Here is an 18,806-nt window from a genome sequence, read left to right on the forward strand (position 1 = left end):
GACCTAAAACAGGACCCTGGGGAACTCCTACATTATTTATTGTTTTCAACGAAGTGTTTTTGTTTGCTTGAACATACTGCATCCTGTTTGTCAGATAACTTTTCAGCCAATCATGTACTACTCCTCTGAAACCATACAGTTCTAGTTTTGTTAAAAGAATTTCATGGTTGACAAGATCGAATGCCTTGCTTGGATCCAAAAAGGTGCAAACCACTTTATTACCTTTGTCTAACTTCTCCGAAAGTCTATTTACAAGCGTCACCATTTCATTTAGGGTTGATTTGCCTTTTTGGAACCCATATTGATTCGTGTTCATTAAATTAAACCTATCCATGATACCATGGAACGAAATAAAATTTAACGCTTTCAACGATATTTGATATAATGACAGTCTAAAGCATATGCTCGAAATGGAAACCTTTCATCTCCTGACAAAAAACTATGTTGAAATTCTTCGACAACGTTTTGCAACATATCTGCAGTGATTTGATTAATGGCTTGCCTGATGTGGGTGTTTCAAGTCATGAATATTAGTTGGTTTCCTCCTGTGAATTTTTGATTTTGAATAGCCCCACTGAAAAAAATCAAGTGGAGTCATATCGCAAACAAGTAACTGGCCCCAGTTACTGTGTCCTCGAAAAATATAGTCCATTTATTATGTTTTTCAGTATGCCAGCCCAAACGTTCACTTCAATGGTATACTGAGTATGATCTGAGTGTACAAGTAACTGTCCCCTCAAGAAATATCGTCCATTTATTGTATTATTCAGTATGCCAGTCAAAACGTTCACTTTATTAAGATACTGAGTGTGACCTTTTCTCATCTAGTGCGAATTTTGCGTACTCCAATACCGACAATTTTGCTTGTTAACCGTTCCATGTAAGGTTAACGTTGCCTTTTCGGTTGAAAAAATATTTTTGGGAAACATGGATAGATGTCAACATCCGTTGACATAATAAAACATCTAATTTCCTGTCGTCTTCCAATTTTGATCTCTCAGCCTTGGGAAGTTCTTCGACAGTTCCAAAATCACGAAATGTTTGTTGTGTTCTACTCACCGTAGACTGGGATATGTGATGGTCAGGATACTTCTCATTAAATATTCTGCATACTTAGATTGTGTTCTTGTTTTATCACCCACCCCAAACAATATCAATATCTCGAAGCGCATTTCGAAACAATTCCAAAAAAGTTAAAAAAATCCTAAAGGACAGATTTATAACAAAATAGAATAGAAATAATTGGAGAGGTCTAGCGAACTAACTGATATTTATGCAGAAAAGAGAATTGAAAATATACAGGGTGTCCCTGGACTTCCTCTTTTCCTGTCGGGAATGTATAGATGGGGTCAAAATATCACCAGTACTTCATATAACTTTTTTTCCTAAAAGTCTTCGTAACCAAGTTACGGGCCCTCGAAGTTACAAAATGAAAAATGTTTTTCTTTGATAACTTTTCAAGTGAATATTCAAAATCATCCAAATTTTGGTAATCGACTAAACAAATGAATTCCGTCGATGAGCTTTCATGCAGGAGTCAGTTGTTTTGCTACAAAGTCAGGAACGGACTACCCCCGATGGTCCACACCCCAAAACTTTGAAATGACAGATATTTTTCAATATTTTTCAACAAAATAAGGTTACTTGGACAATTTTATGAATAAAAGTACTCGTGTGGAAAGTCGATCGGAGCAACGAGTCTTGATAAAAATGTAGTTCTACTCGACGACATCAAACCCGCTCGTCCACCATTATTTGAAATGAATAATTATTATCAAAGCAGAAATAATAATGATAACGTTAATTCAACAACATTTATAACAGGAATAATACAAAGTATGCTAAAATGAAGTCGTAAACAAAAAGTACAGTACCTATATGGAAGTTTAAGTCACAATTGTGATAGCAGATAGTTTTCCAAAAGAAATATCAAGTTCTGTAGATTCGTGGTGTTTTTAAACTAACAAGCTACTCTACTATGAAATATCGAATTCATTCCATATTTTGTATGTACATAATACGTGTGGAATAATCACGTTTCGTGTTGATCAGTTATCTGAATCTCATGAAACTCAACATTCAAATGTTTCAAATTCTTCACAGCTAAACTGTTGAGGAGTTTCACTGATAATTATAATTTTATGGGAGAAATTCTTTAACACGAATCTAAATTTAGCTGAAAAAACGCACATCGGAAAAAATATTTACTATACTAATAAAAAGCAAACGAATGAACTACAATAACGGCTGCACATGATCAGGTGAAAAATATCCAGGGAATAATTATGTTCCATTTCTTTCACAGATGTTGACAAAAAAACCTTTTAGAAAGTTTTGATAAAAAATGAGAAACTGGAATGCGATTTTGTTTTGTTGAGTGGTGCGTTGTCATATGACTATCATTGTATTGTCAATATTCTATAGGATATTATGAATTTTTTTGATATGGCCGAACAGTTTACATTCAATGAATATGCAGATATGCATGTATTTTATGGACGAGCATTTTGTAATGCTGCAGAAGCTCGTCGTCTGTATTCCGAGCATTTTCCCAATCGAACGGTACCGTCAAGAGAAACATTCGAGCGTGTCGATCGCAGCTTGAGGGAGACAGGTATGTAATAATTGATAATTAATTTGAGTACGTTGTTTTATTTCGATATTATTGAAGGTACAGTTTTGCCAAAACGAGGTGGTGAGGGCGCTCCTAGGACTGTACGTACCGTTGTATTGGAGGAAAATATTTTGGAAGCCGTCGCTGATGATCCTTCAATGAGCATCAGAAATCTATCAGAACAGTTCAATACATCCAAGTCCACTATTCATAGAATGATTAGGGAACAACTGCTCCACCCATTTCACATCCAGAAGGTACATGCCATGACACCTCAAGATTTTCCAGCACGACTGGAATATGCCAATTGGTTCATGGATAGGCAAAGAGAGGATATGACTTTTATTAATCGAGTTTTATTCACTGATGAAGCAGGTTTCAGTAGAGATGGAGTTATCAACTCTCATAATCTCCATATATGGGCCGAAGAAAATCTCCATGGGATATTGCAAACCAAACACCAACGGAAATTCAACGTAAATGTTTGGGCTGGTATCATAGGAAACCATCTTATAGGACCATTCGTTCTACCATATTCATGGCCATCGCGGTCTCCGAATTTAAATCCATTGGATTTCTTTCTGTGAGGGCATCTAAAAAGCCTTGTTTACGCTACACCTATTCACACAAGAGATGCATTGTTGAATAGAATAACATTACATTGTGAAGCCATACGAAACGACCCTGGAATGCTATTTCAAGTACAGAGAGGGTGTCTTCGCAGACTAAGAAAATGTATAGAGAGAGAAGGTGGTCATATCGAGCAGTTTCTGTAGCGGATTTTTTATTTCTGTTTGCTCTTGAGGCTCTTGAGTTTCGTTAGATAAACGTGTTTGCATTATAAAAATTCGTTATGAACATTTTACCTATCATTTCCATTTTGCTTAAAAACTACTAATATTTTCGAATAATGGTAGACATCTCAGGATAAATGTTGTTGAATTAACGTTATCATTATTATTTCTGCTTTGATAATTATTCATTTCAAATAATGGTGGACGAGCGGGTTTGATGTCGTCGAGTGAAACTACATCTTTATCAAGACTCGTTGCTCCGATCGACTTTCCACACGAGTACTTCTATTCATAAAATTGTCCAAGTAACCTTAATTTGTTGAAAAATATTGAAAAATATCTGTCATTTCAAAGTTTTGGGGTGTGGACCATCGGGGGTAGTCCGTTCCTGACTTTGTAGCAAAACAACTGACTCCTGCATGAAAGCTCATCGAAGGAATTCATTTGTTTAGTCAATTACCAAAATTTGGATGATTTTGAATATTTACTTGAAAAGTTATCAAAGAAAAACATTTTTCATTTTGTAACTTGGTAACGAAGGATTTTAGGAAAAAAAGTTATATGAAGTACTGGTGATATTTTGACCCCATCTATACATTCCCGAGAGGAAAAGAGGAAGTCCAGGGACACCCTGTATATTTTTTACCACTTTTATTTGTAACTAACCTTACTTCGTCTCATAAGGACATTTTCAAACTTATACATTAAACTTGATGTTTAATTAACTGATTTTTTGTGATATAAAAATAATACAAAAACATACGATGCTACTTTTTTGACAACAAAATAACTAATAGACTGGTAATAATAATAATAATAGGTATTTATTCCCAGAATGATACAATAAATAAATGTGAACATTTACTGAAACGGGAAAAGCTGAAGATCAGTTGGTTGCATCGAAAGATGCAACCTCTGTTTTTCAGTCAATCGTGACAGGTATTTGTCCCGAGAAAGATCTGTTTGTATTAAATAAGATCAATTTTTTCTTGAGTATCTCATTTTAAAACTCGGGAAATGATATATGGGTGAATAGATAATTGAAAACCCTTTCAAACGAGGTATCACACGATACCCCTTTCCTTTAAAATTTCCTTAAAGGTAGCTATAGCTTCAAGGGGGTTGATGAGGCAGTTGAATAATTCTATTGAAAAAGTGTATTTTCAAATATAAAAATTACTTGTTTCAGGATTTTTCATTTGCATTAATAAACACGTAGGAAATTTATTTATCTGTACTTTAGTACCGCAATGTACATCTTTATTAATGTGTATATTAATATAAACTTGTATCAACGTATGCTCACTGAACTATTGAGTCGATTTTGACGAATAAAATTTTGAACGATTCATCTCTATAGTACAGATAATATAGACTGAGTTTCATGTTTTTTTGTTTAAATAAAATCAACTGTATTATTTGAATTCATGAATAGAATATATCTGTGATATTTTTTTTTAAATAGATAACGTATGTTATGTAGGTACAGTCTAAACTGAAAAAAGTTTTGAATAATATAGTATTTCAGTTTGATGTAATTGGACCCGAAAGAAAAATAAAGAGAAAAATTGATTCAGAAATGGAAAACATTAAAGGTGCAGAGTACTATCATCATTGAATTATACGAGTCTCTTGATATTTTTGTTTAGATAATTCTATTGAATTCTGTTGACACCTTCATGTGAATAACTTTATTATTTCAAGCTTGTTATCAAGTGGAGAAATACATTTTAATACATTTCAACGTGATAGGAATCACACGTTTAAATTTAAGACCTCGTTAGTCCTTAGCTCGCACAAGTTTCTCAACTTCTGAGAGTCGTCGGGCGACCGTCGATTAACGGAAAAACAGAAAACAGACAGAACAGAATTCAAATATAAACAAAGAAATAAAAATGATGAAGATGGTTCAATCAAGGATGAAAATCATGTACATACGCCATTGGAAATATATTATTGAGATATTGACAAAAAACTACCAGTCTTCAAGGGAAAAAGATATCGAAAATATGTGATGTACACACTGAATGACAACACACATGAATACCCATCAATATTTCAAAATGGCCGAAATTGAACAGTTGATAAAACTGTATCATCCAATAACAATCACCAGCCTTCGCCTCGGTCACACAAAATTAGCTCATGCTGTTTTCCTTATTAGACAGAATCCAACTTGCAACATATTTTAGAGTGAAATGTAAGAAAAACACATATTGATAGGGTATCAAATTGATGCTGTATAGAGGGTGGAAAAAATCACCTGAAAATTTTGAAAATATTTGGCAAAAAGTTGTTATACACCACTTCTAAATTTCGAGCCAACATCAATTGTGAATAGATTGAAAAATACTGTTTCAGATCGCTGATAACTTCAGAGGTTGATGCGATTTTTTTGTATAAACAAAGACTTGTTATTTTCGAAATTAAACAATGATGGCTGTCAGCAAGTGACTTTCCAGTTTATTTTATTCACTTCCCTTTCCATTATTGAATTACGGTTGTTCGAACTTCTTTCTTTTATAAAACAACTGGTAGTTGAAAACTACTACTGTGGTCGTCAAACATTTAAACAGGATGAAATAACAAAACACAATTATTGTTGTAGTATGTTCTTGGTTTAGTGCCCATAAAAGACCTGAAAAGACAGGAAACTTCAAAAACTAATCGCAATGGTCCTCTGAATGCACAGAAAGAACGAAGTCTGCTTATAAGCTATAACAATAAAAAAGTTCAGTAGTTCAAAACTCCAGAGGTCGTTGCGTCAGGACAATCATTTGTTCCTAAGTGCTCCCGGAAGGATTTCGTTCCCTTATGCAGTAAATGATAAAAACGCTGAACAGAATTGATGTTTTCAGAAAACAGAGTTAACTTCACTGGATTTCCTGCATCCATCCAGGTACACTTGGTGTTCTAGATACTAAATAAAAAATCATCAACTATTTTGAATGTTCAATACCCTGAAGAGTGTTCAATGTTTTAAAATCTCAATGAAGATAAATGAACAAAGCCTCAAAAATACTCGGACCGAGAAGTAAAAATATAAAAACGCAGATTTGTCAAGGAAACAAATCATTCTGATCTGAAACGAAATATATTGATGAAAAATTCCGAACGAAACCACTTTCTGATTGTTGTTTTACGCAATTGTTTTCAGATATTAGGTTGAATATTCTTAGAGCTTCGAAACTATTCACATTCCAATTTCTTTCGGTTCCTTCTCTCTTTTTGAGTCGAATAATTTTACGATTCAGTCGCTTTCAATCAGTGCAAAGTGGACAACAATATCAAATTCACAAGTTGTACAAGTGAATGAAAAAACTGATGAAAAATACAACTCAACTGTACATTGTTTCGAAATATTATTTGAAACTGTTGGTAGAACCAATAAATATAAAATGTATCTAATGTGAAAGTTCCATTTCATTCGAAAATGAGTAAGCAAATCTAAGAATCAATATAGTACACCTGATCTTTTCAGTTGAAAAAATATTCAACACCAACCAACCGTCTGAATTTATTATTGCTCACACATATTCTAATTACAGCAAAAAAATTCAGCTTCTTGGCGAAGTCGGTTTTTTCAGCCGATGAGTGATCTCTCTGTTCAGCGGATAATCTACCAAAATATAATCTACCAGCTGAATAGGCGATATTGGCGTTATCGATTGTTTAAGGTGCAACATTTCTATTTTAATGATGTCAATCATATTTTCATATGATAGCATTTGTAGGTTGGATATACATGACGAAACATTAGATGCAGGGTTTTTCGGCGAATTGTTACATGGAGTACCTCAAGGTACTATTTTGGGACCGTTATCATTCAACATCTATGCCAATGATCTCTACAATATACCAACAATAGGCCAAATAATGGGTTTTACTGACGACACAGCGGTTTTTCATAGGATTGAATCGTAAAAATTACTAAAGAATGGAGTTGAGGAAGACAAAAAAAATTGTGGATCATTTGAACTTCAAAGCACTCACCATCAATTTTGAAGAAACAAGTTACATACTTTTTTCTTGTGATAATAGAAACTTGAATGAATTTGGCAGAATCGAGATTATGGATGGTGAGTTAGTTACAGATATCAAAATATCGAAATCAATAAAACATCTGGGTATAACGATTGATTCCTGTTTTCGCTTGAATGAAAAGATTAATAGATCGTTGAAGAAACTGGGAGGCCTCGTTCCAAAACTTAGATATTTCAGAAAATTCCTGGAGGAAAAACATTTTCTTACCGTATATTATTATCTCCCACAAGTATTGTGTTATGCTCTCGAACAAGCATTGGATTATTGCTTTGGGAAGGGTGATCTAATCACCTTAGCAATCAAGAAATGAATCAAAAATGTTGGACGTATGGCGTAAGTGTTATTTTATTCTACAAAAAAAAAATGATTTGCTGAAACCAAATGAATTACAGCACGAAATAAGAAGAAAAAATGATACTCTTTATCATAGGCAGTGTTATTGGGCCTAAATTCTATAATGGATTGCAAAATGACCTGAAAGAAATAATAATAATCAGATCATTCAAACACAAAATGAAGAAGTGGTCAAAAAACCCGTGGCTCATACTGCATAACATATTAGATTACAAAAATACTCATTCTTGAAAAATGATAGTTGAATAATCGTGATATACTTACCAAACACTGACAGGATCTATCTTGATATACATCGACTCCATTTTTTCGAATATGTAACAACTCAATGTTTCTTTTTCATTTTTATTTTTTTTGCTCCAATACTTCCTGTTATTTTTGGAAAAGTCGTTGAAACCCTCGCAAAGGTACGATCTTTGCGGATATTTTTGTTCACTCGGAAGTACAGTGAATCTAAGAAAAAGTATTTATGAATATATGAGTCTTTCAATTAACGGTATTAGTATAAACGTTAGCTGTATTTCTCGGGAACAATTTGCTTTGCAGGTTTGATAGTTGTATTCGACGTTCATCTTCACAGACTCGAAGTTGGATTCTTTGGTTGGAAAGGTTTTTATGAATAGTGGGCGGCTGGTATTTCGAACGTCCCGTTTGTGGCATTGAGTGGTCCCGGAATCATACATCCTTTGGCAAGCGAATCATATGCCTTAGGGTGGAATCGTCATTTAGGAGCACGAATGACTCCGGTGCAGGAGTAAGTACGCTCTTAAACAAATTCAAACTTTTGAATGTAATTTCTGACTGAACTTTTGGACGAAGTATTTCAATCACTTGAAAATTTTGTGGCGATTGTCATTTCAACTGGAATATAGGAGTGGTGGAGTCAATCGATGAATTCTTACGTTTTTATAATGTGATGTAACGTAAATCCCGATATTTGCATCATGTCTTTTTTGTCCTAGAATCCTGCAAAACTTTCTCTAATCTGTTTTACCGAAACATATTTTCATGAATATGAGAGCTTAGGTTCTCATAGCTAGGATCACGATTGAATCGAACAGAATTTGGGCCGATAGGCCATGATCAAATGGAATCTGGAGAACTGAACGTTTCGTCTGCTACTGTGGCAGATATCATCAGTGGTATGTGCACTGATCCCGAACACGAAAGTTATATCTCGAAATCTTAGCAACGACTGACTTGAATGGTCGTTGCTAAGACTCTTTCAAACAACGACTTCACTCAACGCCATAGTAGCAGACAAATTTCCATGAATTCGTTCGCAATAATCAATTTTAAAACGAGCTCATCCCTAGTTCCCTATAATACGTTTTCTGTTTTGCGACTTTATTTATTGCGGATTTATTCGGAAAAGAGGGTAGTTATTTGCCAACAAATAAACAACTGTACGCTACTGAACGAAAAATAAATGTGGACGAATCAGCTACTATTTTCATTCGAGACAAAACATGGCGTTCTGGTTTGTTCCAGAAAATACATTTATCATGCTTATGTCGCAGATAATCCTTACTGATGCTGTTCACAACAAAACATGGATAATAGGTGAAGTTGTTGCTAGCCTCCGCATTGTTGGCAAAATGAATTATTTTCATATTTCTCGAAGAATTTCATCTCATAGGATCCAATAAAATGATAATAAAATGTTTCACTGCAGAATTTTGTTCCATAACTATTTCAGATATTTGACGTCACCCATTCGGAAGATAAGAAGTTTCTCAAATGATTATCTTTTAGAAAAACTCTGTCAAGAAATAAATTGAAAGGAGTAGCTAGTAATATCATAAGAAGAATGCTGGAAGTTGTTTAAAGTTGGTGCTAGAAGAATAAGATGTCTGTAAACTCCAGCAAAACTGTGATGGGCCTCTTCACCACGAATAGGAACTACTTTCCTCTGATGATAATATTCAAATTGCACTGGATGTGAAATATCCAGGAATGCATTATCTATGATGAAAAATGCACCTGAAATGGTTACTTCCATGAAGTTTTACACGAGGCCAGATTGTCACTATGGATATGTGATGGAATTTGCCAGGTTTGCCTGATTATCTCTGGTGCTATCAGTATTACACCATTAGCGGCAATAGAAAGCCTTCTAGACCTACATCTTTCTGGACACAAAGGCTAGATGGACAGTATGTACCAATTTCACCAAATATTCTCCTGCGGAGCGTAGCAAACTACTGGCAAATAATGAAAGTCACAAGTGTTATGGCAATGACCGCTTATTGCATCGGAAGGCTTATGCAATGATTGAGGCCTGTTAGAGGGTGGAAAAGATTGTATCCACCGAGTGAGAGTAGATAGTTGGTGGTTCACAGATGGATCAAAAACACCTCTAGGTTATGGTGCATGGTGTATACGGTGGCAGATCCAGGTGAATGACAAACAATTATTCCAATGGAGAAATTTGCGCAATTGATGTCTGCGGGGAGATATCAGCAGAAATCAAACTCATACATGAGTCAATAAAAATATTTTCGGACAGACAAAGCTATTGATCCTCACCAAGCAATGTCAATAGGAATACTACAAATGGCAAATACCGTTGGTGGCGACACCCTCGCAGGCGAGAGTAATGCAGGTGGTTTTATCAGGCCAGAACCTAACATTAGCACAGCCTTAAACGGTGATAATGAACATTTGGGTTGCAGAAAGAGTTTCAGGATTAGGTCCTTCCATCCTTCAAATTATGTTTTATGTTCTGCAGATTTGTGTTGCAAATCATGGATAGAACATGTTATCCACGAACAAAAAAATGTTGAAGAAGAATAAATTACGGACTAAGAAAAATATATTGGAAAAAAGAATAATTCACAGCATTAGAAACCACGAAGGATCTGAAAATAGATTTTTTGAAAACGGATCAATTTGAGAGGGGAAAAACGAATGTGATTGAACTTAGGAATAGGAAATATACTACGGATGTATCAAACCTGAATATGAAACATGTCAATGTAATATGATGGAGAAATGTCAATCTGTACAAGAAGGTAGTCAGCCCAAACAAGGAAGTCATTAGCAGAAAATCAAGGGAAGAAGGGTTCATAGAGAATTCAGACGAGTTAGGGATCGAGGAAGGAGAGGCCACGTATTTGTAACAGGAGAAAATGTCAAAGTCGAAGTCAAAATATGCTTTATTGTCTGAAGATTAACATCTCATTCGGTTAAAATAATTCGAGAAATAAATTCACACATACTAGCTATCGGTAATTGTCAAGTTATAATTATTGGAGTAATATTCTCGAAAACTATACACTATAAAATAATATACATTGGCAGGTAGTTGTTGAATAAAATTTCAGGTAGTTATTGAACATATGTACAAAGAACAAAAAAATAACAAAAAAATTAGTATTTACATAGCACAATACATCACTCGCACGAATACAGCCAATAAGAATTTTCAATATTGATTACATAAAACGAGTCAGCCACAAGTCGAATCAAAAAGTATCTTGATAGTACTCTGATAAATTATAATAGGCTCTCTCACAGAAAAACCCTTCAAAACTTACCTAAAGTTAACGATATTGCATGCAAATTTCAGATTTGATGAAAGGTGACTGAACATTTTCAACCAATCATAAATGAAAGACTCTTCAATGAGGGAATATTGTGGATTGGCAAATTGAAGTCGTTTTTTGTCGAGTGGCGTTATTGTGTGTGTTAATTGAAAATCGATTTCGATGTTTTGCTATGAGACATATAGTTTCAAAAATAAAAATAGATATTACAGTGACGATTTTCTTCTCCTTAAACAGTGGTCTGCAAGAATCTCGTGATTTTGCTCTACACAGAGCTCTACGTACAGCTCTTTTCTGTATGACTGAAATTGATTCCAGTGTTGTCACAGTACATGCACCCCAGAAAGGAATTCCATATCGTCAGCATCACAGCATAAAACCCTGAGGAAAACTTTGATTTGAGACTCTTGATATGGTCTTCAAATTTCAAATCACTGTCAATAGACAGTCCCAGAAATTTGGTTAATGGTTTATTCTCAACAAAGATGTTGACAATTTGTAAATTGCTAATGGAACATTTGAAGCAAATTACGTTCATTTTAGAGATAATAAAACTGAGCAAATTTGCGTCACACCATTTTTTTATATTGCTAATATCATGATTTATTACTGTTTGAAGTTCAGCGGGATTTTGATTATGCCATTAAATTGTAGTGTTGTCAGTGAATAGTGTGAACTCTCCTTCAATATCAATAGATGTCAGATCATTTATATACAAAAGAAATAATAGTGGACCTAGGACTGAACCTTGTGGAACTCCACAGTTTATTTCTCCTTCCTCAGAATAATTAGTCGTTTCAACAATTTGACTACGCTCACCAATTGTGACTTACACCTCTTATACCATACTGTTGTAATTTCCGAAGCAGTGTACCATGACTAACACAGTCAAACGCTTTCTCTCCATCATTTAATTTGTTATATAGAGTGTACAATAATGAAAACATGGCATCATGAGTGTTTTTTCTAGTCTGGAATCCAAACTGACATTTGTTTAATATCTGATTTCTCTCGAGAAAATCAACTAGTCTTCTCTTGACTAGTTTTTCTATAATCTTTGCAATTGTTATTATTGAAGAAATAGGTCGGAAGTTAGAAGAGATGCCAATATCTCCACCTTTATGGAGAGGAATAACAATAGACGTTTTGAGGAAATTTGGAAAAACTCCTTCTTTATATGAGATATTTATTATGTCTACTAGTATTGATAAAGCATTGTCTGGTAGATTTTCGAAAATATTCAAAGAGACGTCGTCCTGAAGTGTGTTTATTTTTTATCTCCCTAAAGACTCCTTTCAATTCTGAGAGGTTTGTGTCATATGGAATAAAATTATCTGCTATATCAATATCAATTTAATTATCAAGTGGATCATACAGAATGTGAATATTTTCAGTTAATTTTTCTCCTATCATGCAAAAATAGTTATTGAAATCGGTGTATGATAATGGAGTGTCCAATTTTTGCTCTCTACCCTTTCCCCTGAGATCATTAATTATCTGCGGTAGCAGGTGAAATAATTTGAAAAATATGCGGATGATGTGAACTTTCTAATGTATTGTAAGCAACGAAAATTTCTTGCAGACATCCTTATTCCCTTTGTAATCCATTTTTTTTATCATTATTCATTATTTTATGATCAATAAGACGTGGCATGTTCTTGTGGGGACCACTGAAGGGAAGTAATTTTAGAAATGAAAAATTAATCGACCAATGTAAGTTTATTGTAGTTCATAGACCCTGGATGCACTGATGCACGTAATTGATAATGAGCATTTATCCCTTAGTAAATTTGATATTTTCTTTCAGTTTTGAATAAGATAAGGAAAAACCGATCGACGAAGAGAAATGCAGCGAAAAACAGGTTATTTCAACAAATAATGCCTACGCATAGGAAATATCAATAACAGAACATCACATTGAATACGTGAGGGGACCGCCTACGAAATGTTAAAAATCTTGAACGAACGACAGAAACTTTCTGCGACAAGAATGTGATGCTCTCATTGAACACTTGAATGAAAGAAACATTTCTCAAAGTGTTGAGAGAGAATTAAGCAAAGACAAAAAGTTATTCATCTATTATTATCTAGACGCTAATTATGGAGACATCATCACAGTAGAAATAATGAAAGATCTGAAACATTTTTTTTGAACAATAGCTTGCTTCTAGAGGAAATAAAAGAGAAATATACTGTGGTTTCAACAAAAATGAATATGAATTATTTCAATGTAACATGTGACGATAATATCAATCTAAACAACATTTCTAAAAAGAGGGAAATATACTCCACAGAGGTTTCAGACAGAGTTCAAGTCAATGAACAGAACGCCATTCATTTGAAATATGAAAGAAAAATCAATGAGACGTGGCTTGTTTATGAGAGGCCAACTTCCGATGAAAGTATGGTGTAGTGCATAGACTTTGGATGCTTTGATCACCTACTAGATAAAAAGCAGGTATCTATAAGATATTTAGGGCTTAAATACCTCAAAATATAACTGCTGCAAGAAATGAATTAACGGAGACCAAAAATGTTAATAAAGAAAAAATGAAAGCTTTCGAAAAAAGTCGAACGTGGAATTGGTTTTGATGATCGAAAAAATATATATTCACAAAAAAGGTTCTAGTAATCCAGAGATTCATGAAGCATGTACATGATTTTCAGCAGGGGAAATATCTTGAGAAACATTTATACTAGAGATATTAAGAGTGTGTTTTTCCATTGCTGTTTGCAGACACTACCATATTCATCAGATGGTTGTGAAAGGAGCATTGAATGGAGATGCATATTCAAAACCATTTGAAGAGTTTGAAATACCACACGATCGAGTATGAAAATGAAGAATATTGGAAAAATATAGAAAATATTGGTACGATGAAACTACAATAGAGCTTGAATTATTGTTTGTGTGGCTCAGGAAAAACCGTAAATAACTTTATACGCTGATGATATTTCGATAAAGTAAACGTGATTTCCAAAAAACAAATGAATTGAAAGAATATAGAAAATTCAGAGTGAAATTCACTTGCTGAACGACTTATTTGTTCAAACAATGTATTTTGAAAAAATTCAATAGAGAACCAACGGTAAGTAATGCTCAAATTGAACGAATGTTTGGAAATTGTTATGAAACTATAACTATAATGTAGATCATGACCAAATATAGTTACTGCAGTATCTTCTTCAACAAGGTATCAATCAAAATCAAGTAAAAATTTATAGCGAGCTATAGAAAGAATCTTCAGATATATTTTGCAAATTACAGACAACAATTTGAGTCGATACATTATCACCAGTAGTAGGTTATGCTGATTCTGATTTGGCCAGAGAAAATGATAGAAAATATACTGATGGATACATATTGAAATTATATGGTAACCATATTGTTTGGAGGTCAGAGAAGCAAACAGCAGCAGCACAAAGAACCACAAAAGCTGAGTACTACGTAGTTGTTAGGAATCCAAATCAAAAGCTTTCGGAACATATATATCGACATTGATTTTGAGAACCAAAAGGTAGATGAGACTGTGGTTGATGTGGTGCACGTATCTAAATACCAAACTTCAGTTGGCAGATGTACTTACCAAACATTCAATTACTCAAAGTGTATTACGATAAAATGCCTATTGTTGTTCCACCTATCTATTTTTTATGTTCTGTAGTTTCCTATTGAAATAGGGAACATGAATTCAAATATAAATCAAACATCATCAAACAATTGCTAGGCTTTAGCAGAAAAGAACTATTTTGCATACCTAGCCAAGTTACTCACTGTCGTGTCTATAATCATATACAGAGATTTGGACTGTCAGAATACAGTGTCTTGTCACATGACCTGAAAGATCACTCACCTCATACGTTATTCATATGTGCAGTGACATGCCGGTTTTGTATCGATATTAGATAGACTAGCTCTTTAATTTTGGTTGCTGTGTGATTTTTCAATCTCTATATATGTGTGACTCATGTACCGTGTTTCTAATTTATATATACATTGTACTCTTGTGAAACCCAATTTGCATAATTTTCCATGAATGATGTATATGTTCCTTTACAGTTTTCCTGGAAACATTAACATTTTCATTTCAATATTCCGCAGAAATTCTGCAAACTAATTAATTCGTTGTTACTCACAATCCAGCTGAGCATGTCGGTTATCCGGCAGGTAATTCTGCTCATTTCGAGCGCATATTCTACAGCAAAACACACACCACAACGAATTTCCTGTTTTCGCTTCAAGTTATTCCTCAAGAGAGTATTTTGCTACATTATTTTTATATTCACTTAAACGAAAACGTTTTTGATTCATATATCTCCAAACAAATTGAAATAGTTGTAGTTTCACAGTCCAGTACAATTGTAAGAATTCGTTTAACTTCGCAGCATAGAAAACAACCTTTTTTTGTTGTTGTTTTCAACATCATAAGTGCAACCAGAGTATTACTGAAAATAACAAAATTTGAGAAAAATTAATGCATTTTGGCATACATTATATTGTCTGTCGGTATGATTTGAAAACAATATCGTTAACAAATGGAAAACTATGGTAGAGATGACGATATTTTACCCACTTGTCGATCCCTTTCCAAAGTAACTATAGTTGCATTTGCTGTAATGCAACCGTTGAAAACAGTTGAGTACTTTTGTACGAATTTCTGTAGGGTTGGAGTGCTCTAATACTATTTCTCTGGCAAACCAAGTATCACATTCTACTTGATGGGAAAACGGCATTTCGAGAAATATTCGAACTGTAGTAGACAGTTAAAATAATTTATGACATTGTCATGATACACTTGAGAATATTTGACAGACAGTAACTATTTCAAAAACGTTTCAAGGCAACCTGATTACTTATAATAATTCTGTTTTATTGAAACAAACACATTTTTGTACAACCGCATTGAAATCAAGCTCCAGTATTTTCTGTTCTGTACAAAAACAGCTCCAATGTTATCATTATAGCAGACATAATCTGATTCACAAAATAAATACGGCTAGTATAGTGGCTTCAAGATGGAAATTATCGTTTTGTGAATTGATACCAAATAGCTCAGTGGTGTCAAGTGAGTGGTACGACATGATGATCCCGGGTTCCATCTGAAATTACTCCGAATGAGCCTTCGTAAGATCCTAGAACGCATCCAGCCATTAGCGTGTTATGCGTATTTATCAAAACTCTGTGGTACAGGTAACATTTCAACTCATCACCCTACTGCGCCAATATTTGCTCCAAGTTCTGATGATTACCAACTATTTTTTTTGCCAACACCATAATGATAGTGTATTTCTGCTTATTGACTAAAAGAATAACACATGTTGCTGTACGTAAATACTCCAATCACTAGGAACTGTCACTGGACCAAAACCTTTGCACATGTTTGTCATAAGGCAATTCAAAGTAAAAGAGATCGAAAATGATCAGAAGAGAGTGGTATTATAACGTTCAAAAACGAAAGAACCTGAACTTTTTTATGCAGCCACAACGAACTACAAAACAACGACAAATCGAGAAGTTGACATAAATCTTAGGGAAAACGCAATCGCTTTTCAAATATCATACCGTTACTTTCAAACGCGTTGTAGGCTGTATTAAAACTGGCAACATTTCGTAAATTTGCTATGAAATAATGAATTGGTAATGAATTTGAAATTATTTTCCATTATGGTCGAAATACTCCGTACCACTACTGCCATGATATTTCACTGACACGAACTTTCATGCTTTCAGTTAATATATCTGATTAGGCGATTATTTTCATTTCATTTCGATAGTTTAGGCATTCCTCAACTGATTTAGCCATAGTAATGAGAAAATAAAATACATAATCAGTTTAGTCAATTCCCACTTCAGTACTTTCGAAAGTCACTTTCAGCAAATAATGACCTATTAGGTACTACTTATTTGTGTTATCACAAAAGCGTGGGGACTTTCATTTCAGATGTTTTATTGAAAGTTTAAAATTCAACTCTGCCTTGATCGATTGTGAATTTTTCTCGTTGAACAAAATTTTTGCAACTTGTATTGATGTTGACAAGCTGATTATTTTCATTGCAGGAGTATAATTAAAAATAAATAAATTTGATTGAAACGAAAACCAAACATGGACAAATTCACAAAACTTCAAAAATAAGAGAACATACAAGGGTATATTTCGATACCCCTTTACAGAAGGGATCTTATTATATTTTGTGACGTTATTTTTTCTAAGAACAGAACATCAGCAGTACAGGAAAACCTTAAGGCAGTCTAGAGCGGTGTCTGTGCGAAAGTAGCGATTCACGTTGGATTTGAATCGCTGGAGATTAAATTCATTTGGAAAAATATTCTCAAGAAATTTATTCCACATACACTTCACCAAATGGAAGAAGTCTCAAGCAGTAAAGTTCGAAATGTACTGAGCTTAACCTCAAAATGATGAGAAGCCACAGTCCGTCGCGTATTTGCGCCACACTTGGTGGAAACGAATGTGCCAAGTCACTTGAACGCCTCCCGTGGAAGTATCATCGATGTTTCAGACTATCAATGTTGCATGTGATATTCGAGTTTCGAATCAGGCGGATGGTTTTTTCTGGATGGAATCCAGTAGCTTCAGGGTATGCTTAGTAGCGGAGCTCCATACATAAGAATATTACGTCAAAAAATGTCTGCTCTGAGCTTTATGAAGCACCAAAAATTGTGCACACTCTTCTGGTTCAGAACAGTGTTCCAAGCTTTTGAGGAGCAGCCTTTGAATTCCAACAACATGATTGTGCCAAGATATATTGGTGTTCATTCCAACCCCCAAAAAACTCATTGAAGCAGAAAGCGGAATTATCTGTCCTGACATTACTTAATACGGTCAGGAGACATTTATATTTTTGAAGAAAACCGATGCCTGGGTTTTTTTGCATTGAATTGAACCTGGCTACTTTCGCCCCAATTCAAAATCACTTCTAGATCCTCATTAATTTATGCAATCACCTGCTGCCAGTGAATATGTGCATGCATCTGCAGCCGATGTCCTGGAATGCAAATGGAATGACGGGACAAGTGTGCTATCGTGAGCAAAATAATATATTGGATTCTTGGGTTTGAATAATAAAAATAGGGTTGGAGACAATATGGATCCTTTTGTGGTTTGTACCACTTGAAAACTAAACATGCTGAAAGCTGAAGTTTCCAGATAGTCCTGAAATATAAGGTATAACGTTAGTCGTGCAAAATCCAGCGGTTGTTCAAGTCGGTAACTGTTGAGTTAGTGCATGTTGAACGGGTGATGCTGTTTATAGAGTTATATGCTTTTTAATTGACTGTTTATTTTTTTTTTTAATTCTCTGTTGAATCTACGACTGAAATTGGATAGGGATATTCTTTCATAACGGATTCTTGAATCATACTTCATTCAAAATTCTCAGCTTCATGTCGCGAAATTGAATCGGTTCAAGATATAAAGAGGCAGTACGAAAATT

General features: G+C 34.3%; 1 protein-coding gene across 7 annotated transcripts in view; it reads right to left on the minus strand.

Annotated features, from left to right (window-relative positions):
• LOC111504836 (uncharacterized) overlaps nucleotides 1-18,806 on the minus strand; it is a 1,217,253-nt gene that overhangs the window by 801,651 nt on the left and 396,796 nt on the right. The window lies entirely within an intron of this gene.

The sequence above is a fragment of the Leptinotarsa decemlineata genome, unplaced genomic scaffold (genome assembly GCF_025532065.1).
Source record: "Leptinotarsa decemlineata unplaced genomic scaffold, Ldec_3_MD MMD2_tig00026307_RagTag_RagTag, whole genome shotgun sequence".
Taxonomy (NCBI): Eukaryota; Metazoa; Arthropoda; class Insecta; order Coleoptera; family Chrysomelidae; genus Leptinotarsa; species Leptinotarsa decemlineata.